This window comes from Podarcis melisellensis, assembly GCF_964234715.1.
Source record: "Podarcis melisellensis genome assembly, chromosome: 7".
Lineage (NCBI taxonomy): Eukaryota > Metazoa > Chordata > Lepidosauria > Squamata > Lacertidae > Podarcis > Podarcis melisellensis.
The window spans coordinates 60,456,643-60,475,508 of record NC_138539.1 but is presented as its reverse complement, the minus strand read 5'-3'; the positions used below and the strand labels follow the sequence as shown (position 1 = coordinate 60,475,508).

At 42.1% G+C, this 18,866-nt stretch overlaps 1 protein-coding gene across 14 annotated transcripts in view; it reads left to right on the top strand.

The window, feature by feature from the left end:
- ATXN1 (ataxin 1) overlaps window positions 1–18,866 on the top strand; it is a 226,991-nt gene that overhangs the window by 5,313 nt on the left and 202,812 nt on the right. For 6 of the 14 annotated variants that reach the window (XM_081919378.1, XM_081919386.1, XM_081919381.1 and 3 more), the window contains exons 1-2: window positions 10,681–11,245; window positions 18,535–18,650. The gene's annotated coding sequence lies outside the window, so the exon portion shown is untranslated. Of the gene's footprint in view, window positions 1–1,088; window positions 1,640–3,490; window positions 3,548–9,848; window positions 10,149–10,680; window positions 11,246–11,270; window positions 11,452–14,834; window positions 14,969–18,534; window positions 18,651–18,866 lie in introns of those variants that run through there. The other 8 variants (XM_081919380.1, XM_081919391.1, XM_081919387.1 and 5 more) reach the window with 6 other exon arrangements.

The following is an 18,866-nucleotide window of genomic DNA, read 5'->3' as shown; positions in this document are numbered from 1 at the left end:
AGTTGGGTTTGTACTGATATTGTACGAACACGCTGCCCAGAGATGTTCACAGAAAGGGGGAGGATGTTGGTTTCTGCTTTCTTCTCTGTGCAGCGAAGTGCTTGTCACGAGACAGGTTGTTTACATTCCACAGAGTCTGTACTGTTGGGTTCCCACGGGAACGGGAGACTGGATATGACGTACACTGGTTTCCTGTTTTTCACTGCTCTTTGCAGTTTCAGTTTGTGATTCTCTCCGTGCTTTAGAGGAGAGATGACGCTTTCTCTGCTCCAGCAGAGGGAAGATGTTTTTCTGTAACTTACCAGCTTTGAACTGTAAATAAAGTAGTATAGAGCATGTTGGCTCATACTTCTCATCATTCCGCTGTGCACTGGACACTGCTTATCTCCAACACTTTCCCCCCCTTCAAAATATAGTCTGGACCCCCACAAGGTCTGAGGGACAGTGGACCGGCCCCCTGCATAAAAAGTTTGTTGACCCCTGCTCAACACTATCAACTCAGTGACGTTTGACCAATAAATAACTTTTGACTTACAAGGAACCCTTGACTTCGCTAGCAAACACCCCTGGATCTTCAGAGATATTTGTTTCACATCCCACAGCAGTCGGTGGGGTAGGGTGGTGGCACTTATAACTGTCCCCTCCAACCTTCCTGCAAATTGAAATTGTTTGTTAGAAGCTGCTTTGGATTCACTGTGGAAAGGTGGCATATAAATGAATGAAACCAATCTATCAGTCAAGATGCCACTCGACCCTGAGGTAATTTCTCATACCCTGTGTTTGATGAGGTTATTAAGGATGTGGGAAGTGGTGATGAAGAGAACCTTATAAATTCTGTGGCATCTTCTATGTCTGAGGTGCCCAATTTCTTGCCTCAGTTATTTGCTAACACACATTCTCAGGCAGGGAGAGGCTTAATTGTTATAATATACAATTTCCATCCTATTGTTCTGAATCTACAGCACCACTTCCAGCAGAAGGGACTCAGTTTGACAGGCTGAGCTACATCTAGCCTATTCATAGATCTGCTATGTGATGTGTGTGTGTGAAATCTAGCAACCACAGACTGACTCTCTGTTTCCTTTCAGATTGCATAACGCAGCATCAGAATCACTAGAACTTATGTTGTTGGGTTTTCCGAGAAAGGCCACAAACTCAGTGCCAAGCTGCTACATACCAGCTTGGAGGTGAATTGTTCAAGGGAAAGCTATAGCAGATATACCACTACCATAATTCAACGCAAGGCACTTGACTTGAAAAGCTGGCTAGAAATTCGAAAGAAAGAAAATCTCCTCACATTAGGAAACAAACAGAAGCACTGGGCTATATTCAACTACCTCATTCTAGCAGAAGCCAGTGCAAGGTTTTCTGCTAGTGCAATGGGACTTCTTCCCTCTATGTACCTCATGACCTTCCCAAAACTGGTCTGGTGGATTGGGAGTATCCCAGAAGAGGAAAGGGGAGATTTGTTATTGTTCCATCAGGCCAACAGAAATGCTGTTTGGAATGACCTCACTGGTGCTACATTGAATTCAACCCACTATTACACCAGTCTTCCCGCACTTCTTCAGTCATAACATCATACAGCAGCCCTTCGACAGAGACTAGGAGTTGGATTCCTCTTCATCAGGTGATTGAGGTGAGAACTCCAAACCTGAAGGGGGAAGGCACGCAGGTCCAGAAGAACCTGTGGGATCAGTGCTGCCCACCGTGGCGCTGCCATTCTCTGACTCCAATGACTCCACTGTAGAAGACCCAAGCCTCCTCTACTCCATCTCAGTGGTAGACTACTGGAGAAGAATGGAGCCCTTTCAATCAAACAGCATCTTGCAATACATTTAACAATCAGGCTGCACCTGCTGTGATTACAATATAAGGGCTCAGTTTCAGCTTGTTCCTTACTGGAGCAGCTCTTAGAGTCCAGCCTGAACCCCACATTGGCTTGGATCCAGTTTGAACCTCACCATGTCCTAGATCCCAGTTGAGTCTTCCTGCAGAGCAGGACACCCTTAATCCCCAAAATGGACTGAGGATGTTTGATAGGGTGGCATTGAATATGATGGAATCCTTTTTTTAAAAAATCTATTCCATTAAATAGATACATTTGGTCTATGAATTAAGGATGTTTTACCATGAAAAACAGAATTTTGACTGTGACAGAATCGCAACCCTTGTTATGATAATTACACAGGTCAAAGAACTTCACTTGATAAGTCTGGTTTAAAGTCCAGTAATTTGTAATTGCATACTATAGCTCTTTTTTAAAATGCTAGCCAGACATGATTTCAAGTGCTTGGAACTATGATTTGTAAAACTATTGCAGTGATTGAAAATGTGCAGTAAAATATTGTTGCATGGCACTCTACTCTCAGAGTGCTATGAGATTCTAGAAGGTTCAGTTTTTCTTGGAATGAGCAACAGCAGAGACTGTAGTGTCTTTATAATATATGATTTATGTACATATATATACAACCTCAGCCTATGATTGAGGGACTCACAGTGTTGACACCCCAATAAGGTCTTGCTTCTCCCATAGCCACAGCCTTAGATTCCAGCAGAAATCAGGCACAGTTCTGTCTCTCAGCTGCCCAGCCTGCAGCCTGTGAGGTAGGGTAGTTGAGAGGCAGTGACTGGCCTAAAGTCTGCTGAGTAGAGATTTGAACCCTGGTCTCCCATGCACTCTAGAAACTATGCCACCAATTCTTCATCTCTACTTTAGAGCCATTTTAGCATTATATTCTGCTGAATTAGGGCATGGGCGTAGCCAGGAATTTTGTTAGGGGGGCAGTGAACATTATTGAGCAATCAAAGAAAACTCTGGAAATTATAGCTCTCTGACGGGAATATGGGGCTCCCAACAACTCTCAGGTAAATGGCATTTCCATGTGCTGCTCTGGTTCGCCAGAAGCGGTTTAGACATGCTGGCCACATGACCCGGAAGCTGTACGCCGGCATCCTCGGCCAATAAAGTGAGATGAGTGCCGCAACCCCAGAGTCGGTCACAACTGGACCTAATGGTCAGGGGTCCCTTTATCTTTACCTTATAGTGCCTTAAATGCATCTAGGCCAGGTAACTGTAACTCAAGCTATGGTTTACTGTGAACTGCCCCACACTCTCTGGCTATCAGCAGTGGTGAAAAGAAGCTAGTTCTCCATTTATAAAGTGGAAAAACTCTCTACAGATAGTATAATGGCTGACAATGACAGCATTCCTGATCAGAGCTCTACCTGTGATTGCTAAGACCCATGTAGGCTGCTGGAGCCATGTGTGTAGCATACATTTTAAAGTTGCAGTTTGTATTTCACCTGGGGATATACACTATGTGCATAATCTAGGTAGCTAGGGAGATGTCTTTTAGATTTGAATTGGGCGGGTCACTGCCACAACAAAGCTTTCTGCGACGGTACATGTCTTTAGAAGCATGTAGTATGTTTTTTGCTTAGGAAAGAATCCTCCTTTTTTAAAATTATGTCTTTTTTTTTACAATAGATGTTATAATAAAAGGGGTGAGCCAAGGTGACCTATTGGATCCCTTTCAAGCTCACAGTAAGTATATTCTTTTTGTGTGTGTCTTTCCAGTCAGAACTTTTCCTCTATCTGTTTATTCTGAATAAAAGACATTTATAGGATAGTTAGTAAAATTAAAAATATAAATTCATTCAATAAATGTAAGGATCCAGAACAACCAAATTTCCTCTCCTCTAGCAGACAAAAGCTAAAAAAGAAAACCTGAATGAAACTGATTGTATTGGTGTTACCAAAATCCCCTGAGGGTAGCTATTGTATTAATTGCAGAAATATTACAATCTGAGGCCTGCTTTAGCTGAAGCAGGAAAGGGAAACACAGAATATCCTCAGATGCTGACAGCATAGACTTGGGACTAACCTGCCACAGCTGAACTCAAGGGTGGTGGCCTGAAATAAAAGTAATTGGTGTGTGAATTGCCCCAAGTAGAACTATTGCAAAGGTAACTTGACTAGTCCAAAGGGATCGCTTTGGGCTTCCTGTACAAAGGAGGCAGAGCTTGAGTGAAAGCATTGAGAATGGATTGCATTTGTCCACTAGAGGCTGTAGTGAGACAAACATTGTAGAGACCTGAAAAGTAGGCAATCATCAGCTACCTTAGAACATAATTTCTGTGGAAAGTAATTGGCAAAAAATCATTTTTAAGGACCTGGTAAGGGTACTTGAATGTAAAAGCTCTTTTATATCTCTCTTTGTGACAGTGGCAATATGCAATGCATCAGGCCATTTTGGGGCCATGTTGACTCATGGTCAAGCCTAGGTGGGGTGTCATATGCCAAAAGGATTGTGGCTGAAGTATAAAGGTGAGTGTGGCCAGTTTAAACTAACTTAAAGGACAAATGTTGGGTGCTGGAGTGGGTGGAGTGAGGGGGTCACAAAGCATTTCTCCATAACAGAATCATAGCAAGGACCTGTGTAAGTGATCAGTGAACATGGAAGGGAGTGGATGTGGCCAGCAGGCAGCAGGCTAGCCAACTCATTAAGTAAATAATGCACCACAATTCGCTGTGTCAAAGTGGAGTGTCTTCTGGACAACATGTGTGTAGTTAGAATGTCCATCTGGGTCATACTTTATGCCCATGAATTCATGCAGATAATTATAATACTATATTGCCTACAGCAAATAAACCCTCTGCATAGGATCATGATATAGCTTAGTCATTAGGTGGCACAGGACTTAGTTGTATCTGGGTGGAATCAGGAGTATCCTGTGCCCCTTATGTTCTTGTTTAAGTGGGACCATCACATTCTTGTCAACTGGTGTTCCTCCTAAGCCTTCTGTGGCACAAACAAATTGAAATGGATGTTTAACCACTTGACACCTGAATTTTGTACTTTTGTCATCGTCATGCACAAGTAACTGCTGGAATAAAGGCTGTGGTGCCTGTGTTGAGCCTCAAACCCATAAGGTGTAGGTTTACCTTTGCCAGTACTCTCACCAAAAAATGCTCTACAGTTGAAGTTTACACATCACACTTGAGTTGTGGGTGGTGTTGGAGCCATTCTGCTCCTGCTAACTTTCAGGTTTTTTAAGTTTCCCACCACTTGGTATCTTTATACTCCAGGCATAACCATAAAGGAGTTTTAATGATCTATACAGAAGAATGGTGGTGGTATCACAAATAGGACCATCAACACGGGAATGTTGCACAGAAATAGCTGCAATTTTGCAACTCTTTGCTGGAAGAAACTGCTTTCTGCATCTTCAGTTTAGCACTAATGCACAGAAGCAGCTCCACAGAAAGCACCAAATTACTCAAGGCGATAATTTAAGAATTCTAAGGATGTGCATCTCTAGTTTGTAATAGCAATAAACATTACCCATATCATGATAAAATACCCAACATCACAAGTGATGGCATGCAGCATTTTTCCTATTTGAACATTCCAGGTTAGCCTTCCCTAACTTTGAGTCCTCCAGAAGTTTTTGACAACCCTCCTCTCATCAACCCTACAAAATCCATGGCCAGGATGGCTGGGGCTGATAGGAGTTGTAGTCCAAAACATGTGGAAGGCACCAGCTTTATGTAGTAAAATATCTCAGCAGCTTTCAATAATTATTGAATTTCTTTCTTTTGAAATCTTGCCATTTTCTAACTATGAGCATGCCAGAATTTATTTGGTTAGCTTTTTGATGGCCAGCCATTAGTACGTTATTTGGAAAATTTTCATGGTAGACTGACCTTTATATTTCAGTTAATTTTCAGCCCATTTTTCAATCCTGCTAGAATCCCCAAGGACAGGTACAACTTATCAGTTGTGATCTGTAAAGGCTACACACTCTTTATCATAGGCGGCACCACCACCACTAAGCAGCAAACAAGGGGACAGAAAGGCTGTACGCTTTCCAGTTACCATCATTAAGTCAAGTCAAGACTGAAGAAGGGAGGCCTCAATTTGCATTGTCAAGAAGGCCTGTAGCATAGCACTATGCAGAATTGCATTTGTGAGATTTAACAGTTTGCTTTGGCTGCTGTGAAAACTACGGTACTTTGTACTTTCTCAGCTGTGCTCTTGCTCTTCCCAGTTACTATTTAGTAGTAGTGGCCAGAATATACAACACACATCTAAGGGACACAGTGGAATCTCTTTGTAGTTTTGAGTGTTTTAAAACTCTGCTTTTATTGCATATTTAAGTGAATGTCTGGTAATAAACACATTGCCCACTCTGAGCTCTTTAAATAGGGCAGTTAAATGATGAATGACTTCTGAAATATGCAAGAGAACTAACTGAATTATTCTGGACCATAAAGAAAACATTTTGACTTGGACCCTAAGACTGCAGTTTTATACATGTCTGCTTATAAAGGAAATCCTATTAACTTCAGTGGAACAACGAAATTCATAGACAGAATATTACTCATTTAGTCCCCCGTATGGGTTGTGCTCTTTCAGAGGAAGGTGAAAAGTTATACTTTTATTCCTTTCTCTTCCTCTCATCAGTCTTTCCTACTTTGTTTGTGTGATTTTCTTTGTTGACTGGTATTTTGTCAGTGTCAGCAATGCACCTACAGTGCAGCGGGTGCTTCCACCCAGTTTTCTGCTGTTGATCAGGCAACAGTCTACTTGCAATCACCCTTGGAGAACTTGTAACAGGTTTCTGTGATGGAGTCCAGAGAAATCCAGATCACTGGATCCATATCTGAGGGTCCTATTGATCAGGCCTCTCCCAAACAGGGGATCCCTCACCTCAGTTGTGGGGACTATTGTTCCGAGAGGTGCAGCCTTTAATCTCTTAGCATAGTCGCTCCTCAGTGGTAAAGTACTGTATCGGTTTCGCATGCAGAAGGTTCCATGTTCAATTCCTAGCATCTCCGGGTAGGACTGGGGAAAACTTGCATCTGAAACCCTGGAGTGCTGTTGCTTATCAGCGTTAAGCTAGATGAACCAAGGTTCTGACTTTGGATAAGGCAGCTTCCTGTGTTCCTCTGAAGGTCTTCCCCACTTCCAGGTCTTCAGCCCTCTCTCTGGGATCAAGTTGGCAATGTGCTGCCTTGTTACTGGTATTCTAGCCTCGCACTAGGCTACTAGGACAGATAACAATATTATACGCCGCATGATGAACTTTGGCCTTGTGGTTCATACTTCTCCAGAATCTCGGAGCAGGATGTGTTTTGGCTTAATCATCTGCGGCAGTAGCAGCAGTTCCTCTTGCCAGTGCCTAATAGCTTACCAAGCTTGTGGTGGTGGTACTGCCGTCTCTACTGATTTTTTCACCTGCTCTGCAGTTCCTGACTCGCCGCAGTATTGACAGTCAACATGATGTCTCTACTGCCTCCTGCTTTGTCCAATTTGCTGCTACTGTCAACATTTTAGATGGGCCCCCTGACACTTGAGAGAGGCTGGGGGGGGGGGGCTTAGATGGCTGAAGGGGACCAAAGGGCACAACTCCCCCACTCCAAACTTCCTTAAGTTAACTTAGCATATAAGCCATTGGTGATGCAAGTTTGAATTGCTTTAAATGGTACCTCCTCCTTCATGTGGCAGAATAAATATGTGGGCCTGCTCAAAAGCAGTCTAGTACAATAAAGGTAAAGGGACCCCTGACCATTAGGTCCAGTTGTGGCCAACTCTGGGGTTGTGGCGCTCATCTCGCTTTATTGGCTGAGGGAGCCAGCGTACAGCTTCCAGGTCATGTGGCCAGCATGACTAAGCTGCTTCTGGCGAACCAGAGCAGCGCATGGAAACGCCGTTTACCTTCCCGCCAGAGAGGTACCTAGTTATCTACTTGCACTTTGACATGCTTTCGAACTGCTAGGTTGGCAGGAGCAGGGATCGAGCAATGGGAGCTCACCCCGTCGCGGGGATTCGAACCGCTGACCTTCTGATCGTCAAATCCTAGGCTTTGTGGTTTGACCCACAGTGCCACCCGCTATTAAAAAAGTAAAAACAACATACTGATATATGTGCTGCAGTCTGAATGTGCTTCTAGCATGCAGCAGTTGGTAGAACTACACCTACTTGCATCATTAGGTTTGTCAGGAAAAAAAATGGGTAGATTGCGCTTAGGTAATGAGCAAACAGAAGTAGGGGTGTGGTGACAGTGAGCATACATGTGACAAAACCAGTCACACAAAAACATTGCTAGGTTTCTATACCAGTGGTGACTGTGGATATGTGTATAATGGGTTATTTTTACTTCTTTTTTTGCAGTACTGTAGTGAGAAATCTGGATTAAGTAGAAGTTAAAAATACTTTGTGGCATTTTGATCCTGGCAGTATTGTGTAGATGTGATGAAAAACTTGCATGCATGAGTAACACCGATTCCAGGACAAGCTCTGATATGGAAGCACCCTGTATGCAAGGTCTTGAGGTATCACAGAGACACTATGGGTTCAGCAGCACTGAAAGAACCAAAGAGCTTATAAGCTTACAGCCGTTTAACTGGCTGCCTAGGGGAATGGGAAAAATGTCAAAAACAGGATTATGAGCAAATTTTGCTATGTTATACAACTTTGGTGGTCAGCACCATACATTTCCTCCCTGACAGTTATTGCATAAGGCTGTACATCAAGCTGCCCATCCTTTTGTAATGACTACAAGGCTACGATATCTTTTTTTAAAAAGCATTTTGTCAGTGGGCTTGAATAGAGTGCCTCAGGTTTGTAACAGAAAAATGCTAATTGACAGTCATTCCCTTAGTTCACCACAGGGAGTTGGTTCTCATCTCTGACTCTTGGTTAAGGCTTAATTTTAAATGATGGCAGTGCAATATAATAAGTAACTTTAAAATAGCTTTGTACCCCTAAAGTGTTGCTATCGTTAGCTGCTAAGGTGGTAGCCCCCGCCTCTTTCGGTGACAGAAAAAACTTGAGGGGCAACTGCCTCCCAATTACATTGTAATTTAGAAGGGACAATAGACTTCAACTTTCCCCCCCTTTTATCATTAGGGCCTTCTCCAATTTAATAATAATAATAATAATAATAATAATAATAATAATAATAATTTCACCTCTATACCTTTTTTTTATTTGAAGGAAAAAATCACCTTATGCATCAATAGATGTGCAGTTGTTTCTCATTTGTTGTCTTTCCTCAAGGAAGCTCTTTATTATGGGAACAAATACCACATTTCCCCATAGGTCAAACATAAACATTTTGCTGGGAAATTTTTATTCTTCCCTTACAAAGCATGTCAGTCACAGCAATGAAGTGTAGTGTTGTTTTCTTGTGTGTATGTGGTGTGGGCACGTATTGTGTGCCTCTGACATCACTAATGGCATGTGACTAAATCTCTCCCCTCATGCTTGTGCTGGTTTGCAAACACTTAAAATGTGTTCTGCTCTTCTTTTTAAAACTTGATTAGAGAGTGAGCTCTCCTTCAGACCTAGCTTGAGTATAGAGCAGGCTCCTGACAACTTAGTTAGAAGCAAGGCCTGTTGAACTCAATGAGATTTCTGAGTAAACATGCATAGGATCAGGCTGTAAGACTAATTTTTTAAAAGTCCAGTTTCTTTTGAAATGTCTGGAAAGGACTTCAATCGTTTCCTCGCATCTGTTAGTGGAACCAAAGAGCTTTGAGATTCCAGAACAGAAAAAATGTAGAGTGGCACAAGATTTGTTTGTGCACATAATTTGGCATGCGTGTGGAGTGGTGTGGTGAAGAGAGGAGATAACCTCCAAGGTACATTGTAGTGAAAACAAAAATCCAAATCCCTTCCTGGAAGCTGAGACGAAACCCTGGAAAGGGTTAAGGCTGGTTTGGCCGGGCTCTGTTGTGCGTATGCAATAATCTGTGTGGCTCTCTTGGCCGCCTGACAAAGTGTTGCCTCCTTCTCCTCCCCCCCCCCCCCGCTTCTCCTCCCCTTTGCATGAAGTAGGATCCTTGAGCTGATGCAGAGGCAGCCAACTGCTCCATATTTGGCTTCTATTACACATTTACATACTGGAGAAGAGAGGAGCGAGCTTCTATACCGCAGACATCATTTCTACTACAGTTGGTGAGGAGACATCTGTGTCACAGCGCGGGAGGAGAGAAATAGCAGAGTGTTGTTGTTGTGTTTTTTCCTCCTTTTAAAATATTACAAAATCCCCAAGCCCTTGCGATCAGCTGGCAAGATATTGTGAGTCCTTTTATTTTTTTGGTCCGTCCCGTTCTCCAACCCCACTGACACTTTACAGTAAGTGGCTTTTTAAAGGAAAAAAGACCATCCTCTGCTTTCGCTTCTCTTTCTCCACTCCCCTGACCCCTCCTCGATTGCAAACCTCCAGAGATTTCCAGCTTGGGGGGGGCGGGGGCGGGGGCGGCGAGGAAAAACACACCGGTACAAGAGATACGCTGTTGGAAGAAGGGGACAGGAGGGACTGCGGTGCGCTGTCATCCTGAAAGTGTCTCCCTTTGCTCGATCCCGGTCCCCGCATCTCCCCCCCCCCCATCCCGTGCTGAGGAGTCTGGAGGTGTAGGAGGAAGGGGAAGCCAGGCCAGGAAGCGACCGGCGTGCTGTGTGTGCAAGCGAGAGGCGGGCCGGTGTGGGGAGGAGGAGGGTATGGTGCTGCTGGCTGGAGTCGGTGTATGTGCGAGAAATGCCCCCCCCCACCCCCGCTTATGCAAGCAAAGAAACCGAAAGAAGTGCTCTTCCCTTCCCTTCCCCCTCTCCTCGCCGGTATTCGGCTTGCTTTCCTCGCTCCCCTCCAGTGTATTTGCCTGCGTGTGCACTGGTGTCAGCTGTGCGCGCCTGCCTCTGCGTTTGCTGCGCCCTGAGAGGCGCTGGCGAGAGAGCCCGGCCGAGGGCGAGTGCGCCTAGTTCTCACAGGGCCTGGGTTTTGTGTGTCCCGAAGCAACGCCCTCCGCCGCCGCCGCCGCTGTCTGGCTGGAGCTGCGTCCCCTCTTGCCGCCGCCGCCGCCGCTGCTCCTGAAGGCCGGCTCAGCTGCTGTGGGCGAGCGGAGCATTGCGCGCCCTCCCTCTCCTCTCCCCCCCCCCCCCCGCCACCGCCGCCTGGCTTCATAGTAGGGAGGGCCGGTCCTCGTTGCACTGTGTAGTACGGGGCTGGGTGGTTGCCGGAGGGGTGAATGAAGCGGGGAGGAGGCGGAGGAGGAGGAGGCGGCGGCGGCGCTGGGACTGGGATGTGCCCGGCAGCGGCAGCGGCAGCAGCAGCAGCAGCTCCTCTTCCACTATGCTCCTACATTCAGGGCCCAGGTCGGCTGCAGACTCCTCCGGGCACTTCAGGCAGGAGTCGCTGAGTGAGTGAAGGCCACTGCCGGGCACCCGGAGAGGAGGTAGGGGGTCCTTTGGACGGGGAGGCCTGCGCTCCCCCTTCTCTTCACCTTGACACCATCCTCCAAAAGGCAGCTCCTGCTGTTTTCCTCTCGCCTTCCTCCAGGCTTTCCCGGCAAAGAAAATACGCACAGTCCAGTTTCTCCAAGAGATTTCTCTCGAGATTCTTTCTGGTTTCCAGGAACGGATGGGTTCATCTCTGGACATGGCAAGATTCCCCTTTTTAAATTGGGGGAAGGAGGGCGGGGGGGGGGGAGATAGATTTCTGAGCCTGACACTGTTTGCAATTTGTTACATGCCTCCAGTGCCCTGCTGCCCTCCGTCTCGTTCAAAAATATGTATTTTTAAAAAAGTTAAGCTCGCTTCAATTTTTTCAAAGCATTAATTATCTGCCTGCATAATTGTATTTCTCTTAAGAAGCGGTTGAGTTTTTTTCTAGATACGTTGGCAGCTACTGGAATACGAGCAAGGAAAATAACATTAAAAAGGCAGTATTGACTATGTTTGGGGTTTTGTTTTTTTAAAAAAAGCAGGTAAAATTATGAGAGAGCAATGATAGAAAAGAGCAAATTCAAAGCTTGTTATATAATGCCACACTATGTGGACAACAAGAACAAGCTATTTTTATTTTGTTTACCGTATGGTATGCAATAGGGACTCTTCCAAAATAATATTTCTCCCCTGTGATTCTGAATCCATGGTACAATTGGAGGGGAGCAGGAGCCCACAACTTGACATGTTATGCAAAATACTGCTTTGCACAATTATCTGTTTATGCACTCGCTTACACATGCAATTGTGCAGATGCATCCCTTGAGTTTGTGGATCCTCTTATTTTTCAATATGGATAGAAAATATTTCACAATACAGGTAATTAAATATTTAGTGGTTCCTGTTATATATTTTATGCAGCTAAGAGTTAGTTACATATGTTTGAATATAGACAGTTACTTTACTGACATTTTAGGCAGTCCTGTTTCAGTTTCTGATGAAACACTTAACAGCAAATTCAGATTTCCTCTGTGAATGTGGATTTGTTTGTCTGGCTGGTGAGGACAGCCTAGTTTTATTGCTCTCAGGAACAGGGGTTATGAATGAGGAAGAGATAATTGAAAGAGAGAGAGAGGCTGTATTGCTGGAGTTATTTTGAGCAACTAAGAAGCATACATTTTCATACGAGGCTGTCATTTTTATATTTCCTTTAAAAATTACAGGTCAGTTTTGTTAAATAGATGGCTTTACTCTCATCACTTGTGTAACGCAGGACAAAAAACTGATAGATTTTCTACAGCTTGCTCTGTGTGTGTGCGTGCATGTGTGCGTGCGCGCGTGAGTGATCATGTAGAGACATGTCAATGGTGTAGATTTTCAGTGCACTCACTCTAGCCCTGATCAGTCATGTAATTAGATCGGGCTGCCATGGTAACAGACAGTATTCATCGTCCATTCAGGTGCGTTTTTTTCTAGTGACTGGGATACCTCAAATGGTGCCTTTACTGCAGGGATGAGCAACTTGTTAAGCTGTGTGTTTTGTGTGCTGCAGCTTTTTTTTTTGCATTTGATTTACATAATTTGCATGTGATTTGAAATGGAAGGTGTCAGTTGCTGCTGCACGTAACAGCACTTCTGTCATATCAGTAGCAGTTTGTACTTTGAGTCAGAAGTTGCAGTTCTTAAGCTTTTCTGTAGATGGTTAGTAATTATTTGAGATGTTTGCTAACACTTTTTAGTAGTGAACATAACGTCAGAGAGAGAAATGGTCTTGTTGCTCCACCTCCTGCCCTGTAAAATTCTGGGTGGTGGGGGCCTTTTCCTCTATCAACTTTGGGAGGTGTATGGGGCAGCTAGTTCCCTTTGCAGCTCTAATAGGTTAGCTAAAGGGCCTGTTTATGATAGATAGCATGCCCTATTACCTTTTAAAAACGTGGAGAAGCTTCTTTATCTCTCCAACCACAGTTGCTGTCTGTGTGTGAAGTTTGGTATTTTCAAAGTAAGAAACCCTCTGTGACATCTTCTGTTTAGTGGGCCACCCAAGAGTGCTTGGAATGACAACTAAAAATGTGACAATTGTTTATTTGAAAACAGCAAGAACAGGATTTTCTTTAAAATGTGAGATTAAATTGCTACTAAATTGTGTTTTCAATTTTTTGTCTTCTCTATCATGAACTCTTCCCTCCTGCCCATAAAAGGATTTAAACTAGATCTTTTAGGGACTAAAGGAATCTGGCCCTCACGCTGAAATTGATTTCCTACCTTCTTTTGAGACATATATTGATCATATGTGTAACATATGTTGATCATATGTTTATTGTATGAATGGTTGTACCTTGTGTGCATCTGTAAAAAGCTATGCACCTTTGCATCACAACTATGTCTAAACTGTTCAAAGCATCCAAATACTGCAGGAACACCAGAGGTTCCAGTCCTTAAAAAAACAAAAAAGGTGCAGAAGTACATTATGAACTTGCTGTTTCCTGGAATGAGTCTTCTGGCCATGCTGTTATATGACTGACTTTTACATCCCAGTTTCTGAAATTTTCACCAAGTTTGACAATAATGCATAGTCTTAAAAGTAAGTAATTGTCTTTGATAACATGCTTCTAGTCTTTGTTTTTAACCCCTGAAAATGTAAGGAAGTTAATCCTGAATCATGTTGGTTCATTTTCCCACAAATAGATTTTGGTTAGATAGACAATGAAATTTGCATAAAGATAACATGGGTGTGTGATGTTAAGTGAGCCAGGAAATATTTGTGCTTCTTAAAGCTGCTTCAGAATTTATATTGAAACATTTCTATTGCAGTCTGGTGCTTTTGGTTGAGTGTTGAACTATTTTAAAGGCAAGAGTTGCATGTAAAGCTTGGAAAGTATTTAGAAGCTGAAGAGACTGGGTTTTTTTTTTTTTAGTTTGCAAGTTTGCAACTCAGAATGACAGAACTTAATAAATTAAGGTTAGTGCTAAATGCACTGGCACGAATGGGACTTCATTTTGTTATGGGATATTTCCAATGTCCTCTCGAGAAAAAGTTTAGAGAAAATAAAACCAACTTGAACTCCAAATTATTTTATTGTTAGTGCTTAGGTAATTGTCCAGTGGTTTTTTGTTTAAAATTTAGTTTCACTTTTTTAATCATAACATTAAATGGAGGAAACAGCAAATGCTTTTTACTGTTAATCCATTTTAAATACCTCAGTATTGAAAATGGTTTATATTTTCATATTGCCATTTCCAGGATATATTTAACAGACAAATTTTACCACACTCAAAAGTTGAATTACTGTGTTATCAAACAAATTGTTCAGAGATAAAATGAAAAAAAATCAAAACAAAACATCCAAGTAATTTAAACCATTAATAGTTCTGAGATTGGAAATATTTGTAATGGGGTACCTCCCCCTCCCCCAGTATTTTAGATCATGTACTACAAATATGTTCATAGTCTCTGAGAGTGCAGCTGAACTGGCAGGTTTCACTTTGTCTGCCAAGCCTCATCTGATTGGCTTTTGGGAGCAGTTTCTCACACTGAGAAGGCCCAAATCTTTCACGCAGCCAGCCAGCCTGGGCAGTGCTATAAAGGAAAGCTGCATGTAGTTTCCAGTCTGCACCACCTTCTCTTCAATTTTTGTTTTGGGCCAGTGTGTCCGAGCCACTAGACCGAAAACAGAAGGCGGACAAGAATGTAGTATGGAAAGTGAAACAGCCGTATAGAATTAATGGCACAGAATGTGAGTCTCTGTATTGCATAATGGGAGTATTGGTACATCTTGTTGTATGCTGATTTGTTTATAATGCGAGGCTTTATGTGCTTCCAGGAATGCTTTAGATGTGTGATTGAGATGTCTGGAAAGCCAATTGCATGTTTCCCCCCTGGAGCTCATTATGGAAACATTAACCAAAAGGGCTTTTATTTTAAAGGATATTATGTAAAACCGCTCCCCAACTTATTTTTAAAATCACATCAAATGTATTTTACAGTAGAACAAGCTATCTTGTGAAATGTGACACATGATCTTGTTCTTTGCTTGCTGACAGCCAGAGGCAATACTTACTTTGGTGTCGGTGGGAGCAAGAGCAGACCTCACTTTTCCTTTCCTTTGCTGCCATAATAGTGAATGTTGTCTGAAATATTTACTAGCTTCGAAGCATAATTCGGTAAGAGGCTCTGTCTGTGGGACATGTTGAGCATTTTCTTGAGTTCTTCACTGGCCTTATGAGCTGTTGAGTGATTAAGTGCATTTTGTGCATTTAGTTCAAATAACAGGGAGACAACTATACTGTGCCCACTTACCTGGGAGCAATCATCAGTGACTAGGGCCGTCTTCTAAGTAGATCAGTATAGGATTGTGCTGTAGGCTGGGCCTTTTATTGGGGACAAATGTGAATTGTATAGAAACTCCACCACCATACTGTGGCAGAGATGAGCTGGGAATACTTTATTATCCCCAAAGGGAGATTTACTGTAATATTTAAATTGTAAACAACAACAACGCCAAACCCTTTCCAGTTACAGCTTTTGGGCTGCTTTTATCTATGTGTCAAAATACACAGTATCAACATTACGTTGACATGTCTGGAATATGACATGGAAAAATGCCATTCTAAATTCATGTTTTGTTTTGTTTAAGATAATAAACTTTTACATGTGAAACCACAATGTTATTTCATTAAATAACAAAATGTATACTTTATTGATTGATTGTAATAAAACCTATAAGCAGGTTGCAAGAAATATTAAAATTATAAAAAATGGTTTAAAAACAAGTGTTTAAAACATTTTTTAACACATGTAGACTTTTTCATGGGAGTTTGTACAACTCACAGATTTTTTACTCATGCTCCCCAGTATCAATTTAGATACTATCTAATGTGAGTATCTTTTAAAATTGACATTGGTGGCATTAATTCCACTTTTTTTATATACAAAGAAAACGGTCATAGTGATTTAATGATCCATTGGATCTTTTCCAATGTAATTCCACCAAGAAACAGCAATTATCAGCACATTTCTTTTGCCCAGAATTTATTTAAATGGGGCTTCCACAGGCAAACATTTTGTAGAAGGTTCCATATGAAATTCATCCAAATTAAGCAGAGAAATGAGGGGTGTAAGGCAGAGGTGAGGAACCTGTGGCTTTCCAGAACTTACTGAACATAAATCCAATCATTCCCGACTACTGGCCATGCTGGCTTCGGCTGATGGAAATCGAAAGGCCACAGTCTTCCCATCTTGTGTGTAAGATATGGAGGTGTGTACGGGTTGATAGACCCACAATTTCAACAAGAAAAAGTTTTGCTCTTCCTTTTGCTGTCCAGGGAAACATGAGTGGTGTGTGTCTTGCAAAATAGTGGGTAGAAAAAGGAGCTTCCTGCATACCTGCTTCCTGTTCTGATAATTAATGCAATTTATTTCATATAATTTTCCTGAAATATAATTTATTTCATGCAATTTTCTGATAATTGCATGAAAGAGGACCTCGCCATACACTCTCCTGCCTGTGAGTTGAGATCCGCCATCACCAATAAAAATCCAGTTGTCCAGAACATGGTGTAGGCCAGGGAATTCTTGGTGGTGGCGTCCCAGCCATCTGATGGGTTTTTCTCCTTTGTCAGACCTCTGATGAACAGCAGTGGTCTATATTTTAGAATGTAGATGGACAAAACAACTTGTATACTTAATTCTAAACAAGGGGTTGTACAGTTGTGAAAGTGGTGTTGGATTGTTCTGCATGATTTGATCCCTTGTAACCCTCCCTAAGGGGGTTTCATCTGAAAGTTTGTGCATCCCAATAGAGAAGTAAATCTTTTAATGTATAATGACATTTTATTACTTAAAAATTGCTCTCCTGTTGGGTGTGTTAATTATGTTTTGAGATAAGGTGGTGTATGGTTTATTTTAAAAATAATATTAATATGTATAGAGAACTTAAAAATATATAAGGTATACAATACAAATCATCTGCCACTTGTTTGTGACTTGTTTTCTGACACTTTCTTTGTTTTAAGGGGGTGGCTCCTACATTCCTTGTTCTGTAAGATGAGACACTGCCCCATCCTAGTCCTTTAGCTGGTATTGTGCTGTAACTGCAGTAGCATCATGCAGCTGGTACAAGTCCTCTTGGGCTGCTTGTCATTTTTGATCCATGCCTGGATGCTAACAGATACTAGGCAGGTAGAAATAGGTCAATGCAGCTGACTCTGTGATGGCCAAAATGCCTTAAAGAGAATGTGTAGGTGAATTGTCCCTGCATTTGTATCTGCTGTGCCCTCTCTGCCTAATTCTGCACTCTCCACAGGTTTGCATGCCAATTTTGTGGCATCTGACAATATAGGTTGTTATTATGCCATGCCAATACAATTCATCACCATGTGTCGACATATCTGAGCGTTTTGTATATCCAAAATGCTTATTTTCTGGTAATAGTTCATTGGACAGGGGCTTTCACATGCCACGGTTCAGCTTCCTCCAAAGTAGATAACCATGCTGCATTTGAAACATTGCGAAAACTTTGTGAATGCTCGTGTATAGCTTCTGTGGTACTTTACTGCATTCTTTTTAGTAGAAATGCATCTGACTGTTGTCTGCTCTCCCACTGGGTTACATTCTGACTTGCAGGACATTCCTTGTTTTGTGCTGCACCATATCATCAAGCCTTTATAGCTAGAAAGAGAGAGCTGTGTTAAAATGTAATTAAAATCAGGCTAAATAAAATAAAATGTGCAAAAGAAAGAGCCTGTAATGCTTCTAAAAACAGGAGTGATGTAAAAGTTAGGAAATGAAAAATGAATCTAGAGTTCTGCGTATGATTCATTTTTATTTTCATTTGGCTTTAGGAGTCTTAAATTGTAAGGTTTTGTGGAATCTGGCTTTCAAGCAAATTTCTGCAACTCTTTGTTAGAAAACTTGGGTATTTGCTCTCTAAGGTTGGTGTCTGAAAAGTTTTACTGAATCCAGTATCCTTTCCAAGAGACAGAAAGCTGTTTTCCAAAAATATGTTCGGATTCCTTTTTGAACAAACGTCTAGGCCCCATTTTTAAGCAACAAAAAACCCTGTCAGTTCAATTTCCAGAGGGCAAGTTGCAGTGTTAGCCTCTTGCAGCAAATATAGCAGAATCTTGTGGCACTTTAAGACTGTTATATTTACAGTGGCATACATTTTCTGCAGCACATTTCATCAGGTAAAAGTTATTCTGCAAAGTCAAAAACAGGCTTCAGATTTTTGCTAGAAGTGTCCTTGCACTTTATTCATGAGTGGGTGAATTAACAGTTGTTTTTTCCCTCCCTTCTCTTCAGTTTTTGGATCAACATCCACAACAACAATCTAAGCTCTGAGTTTCTTCAGCCTCCTTGATAAGAGATCCAACACCACAGTATATATCTTCAACTTTGAAAGGTGCTATGTAAATAAGGTGAGAATTAAAAATCTTAAATATCTTATGTTAATGTGCCACACATATCTTATAGATAACCTTATACTGAGGTGGACATAGTTAACTTTTTATATACCTCCTATTCATATGATTTTTGTATATAAAATATTTTTTACTACTCAGTCCTGGGAGTTGCACACAAACTGTAGCATCTGAAATCTTTAATATTTCCTCCCACTTTCTGATTCTTCCAAG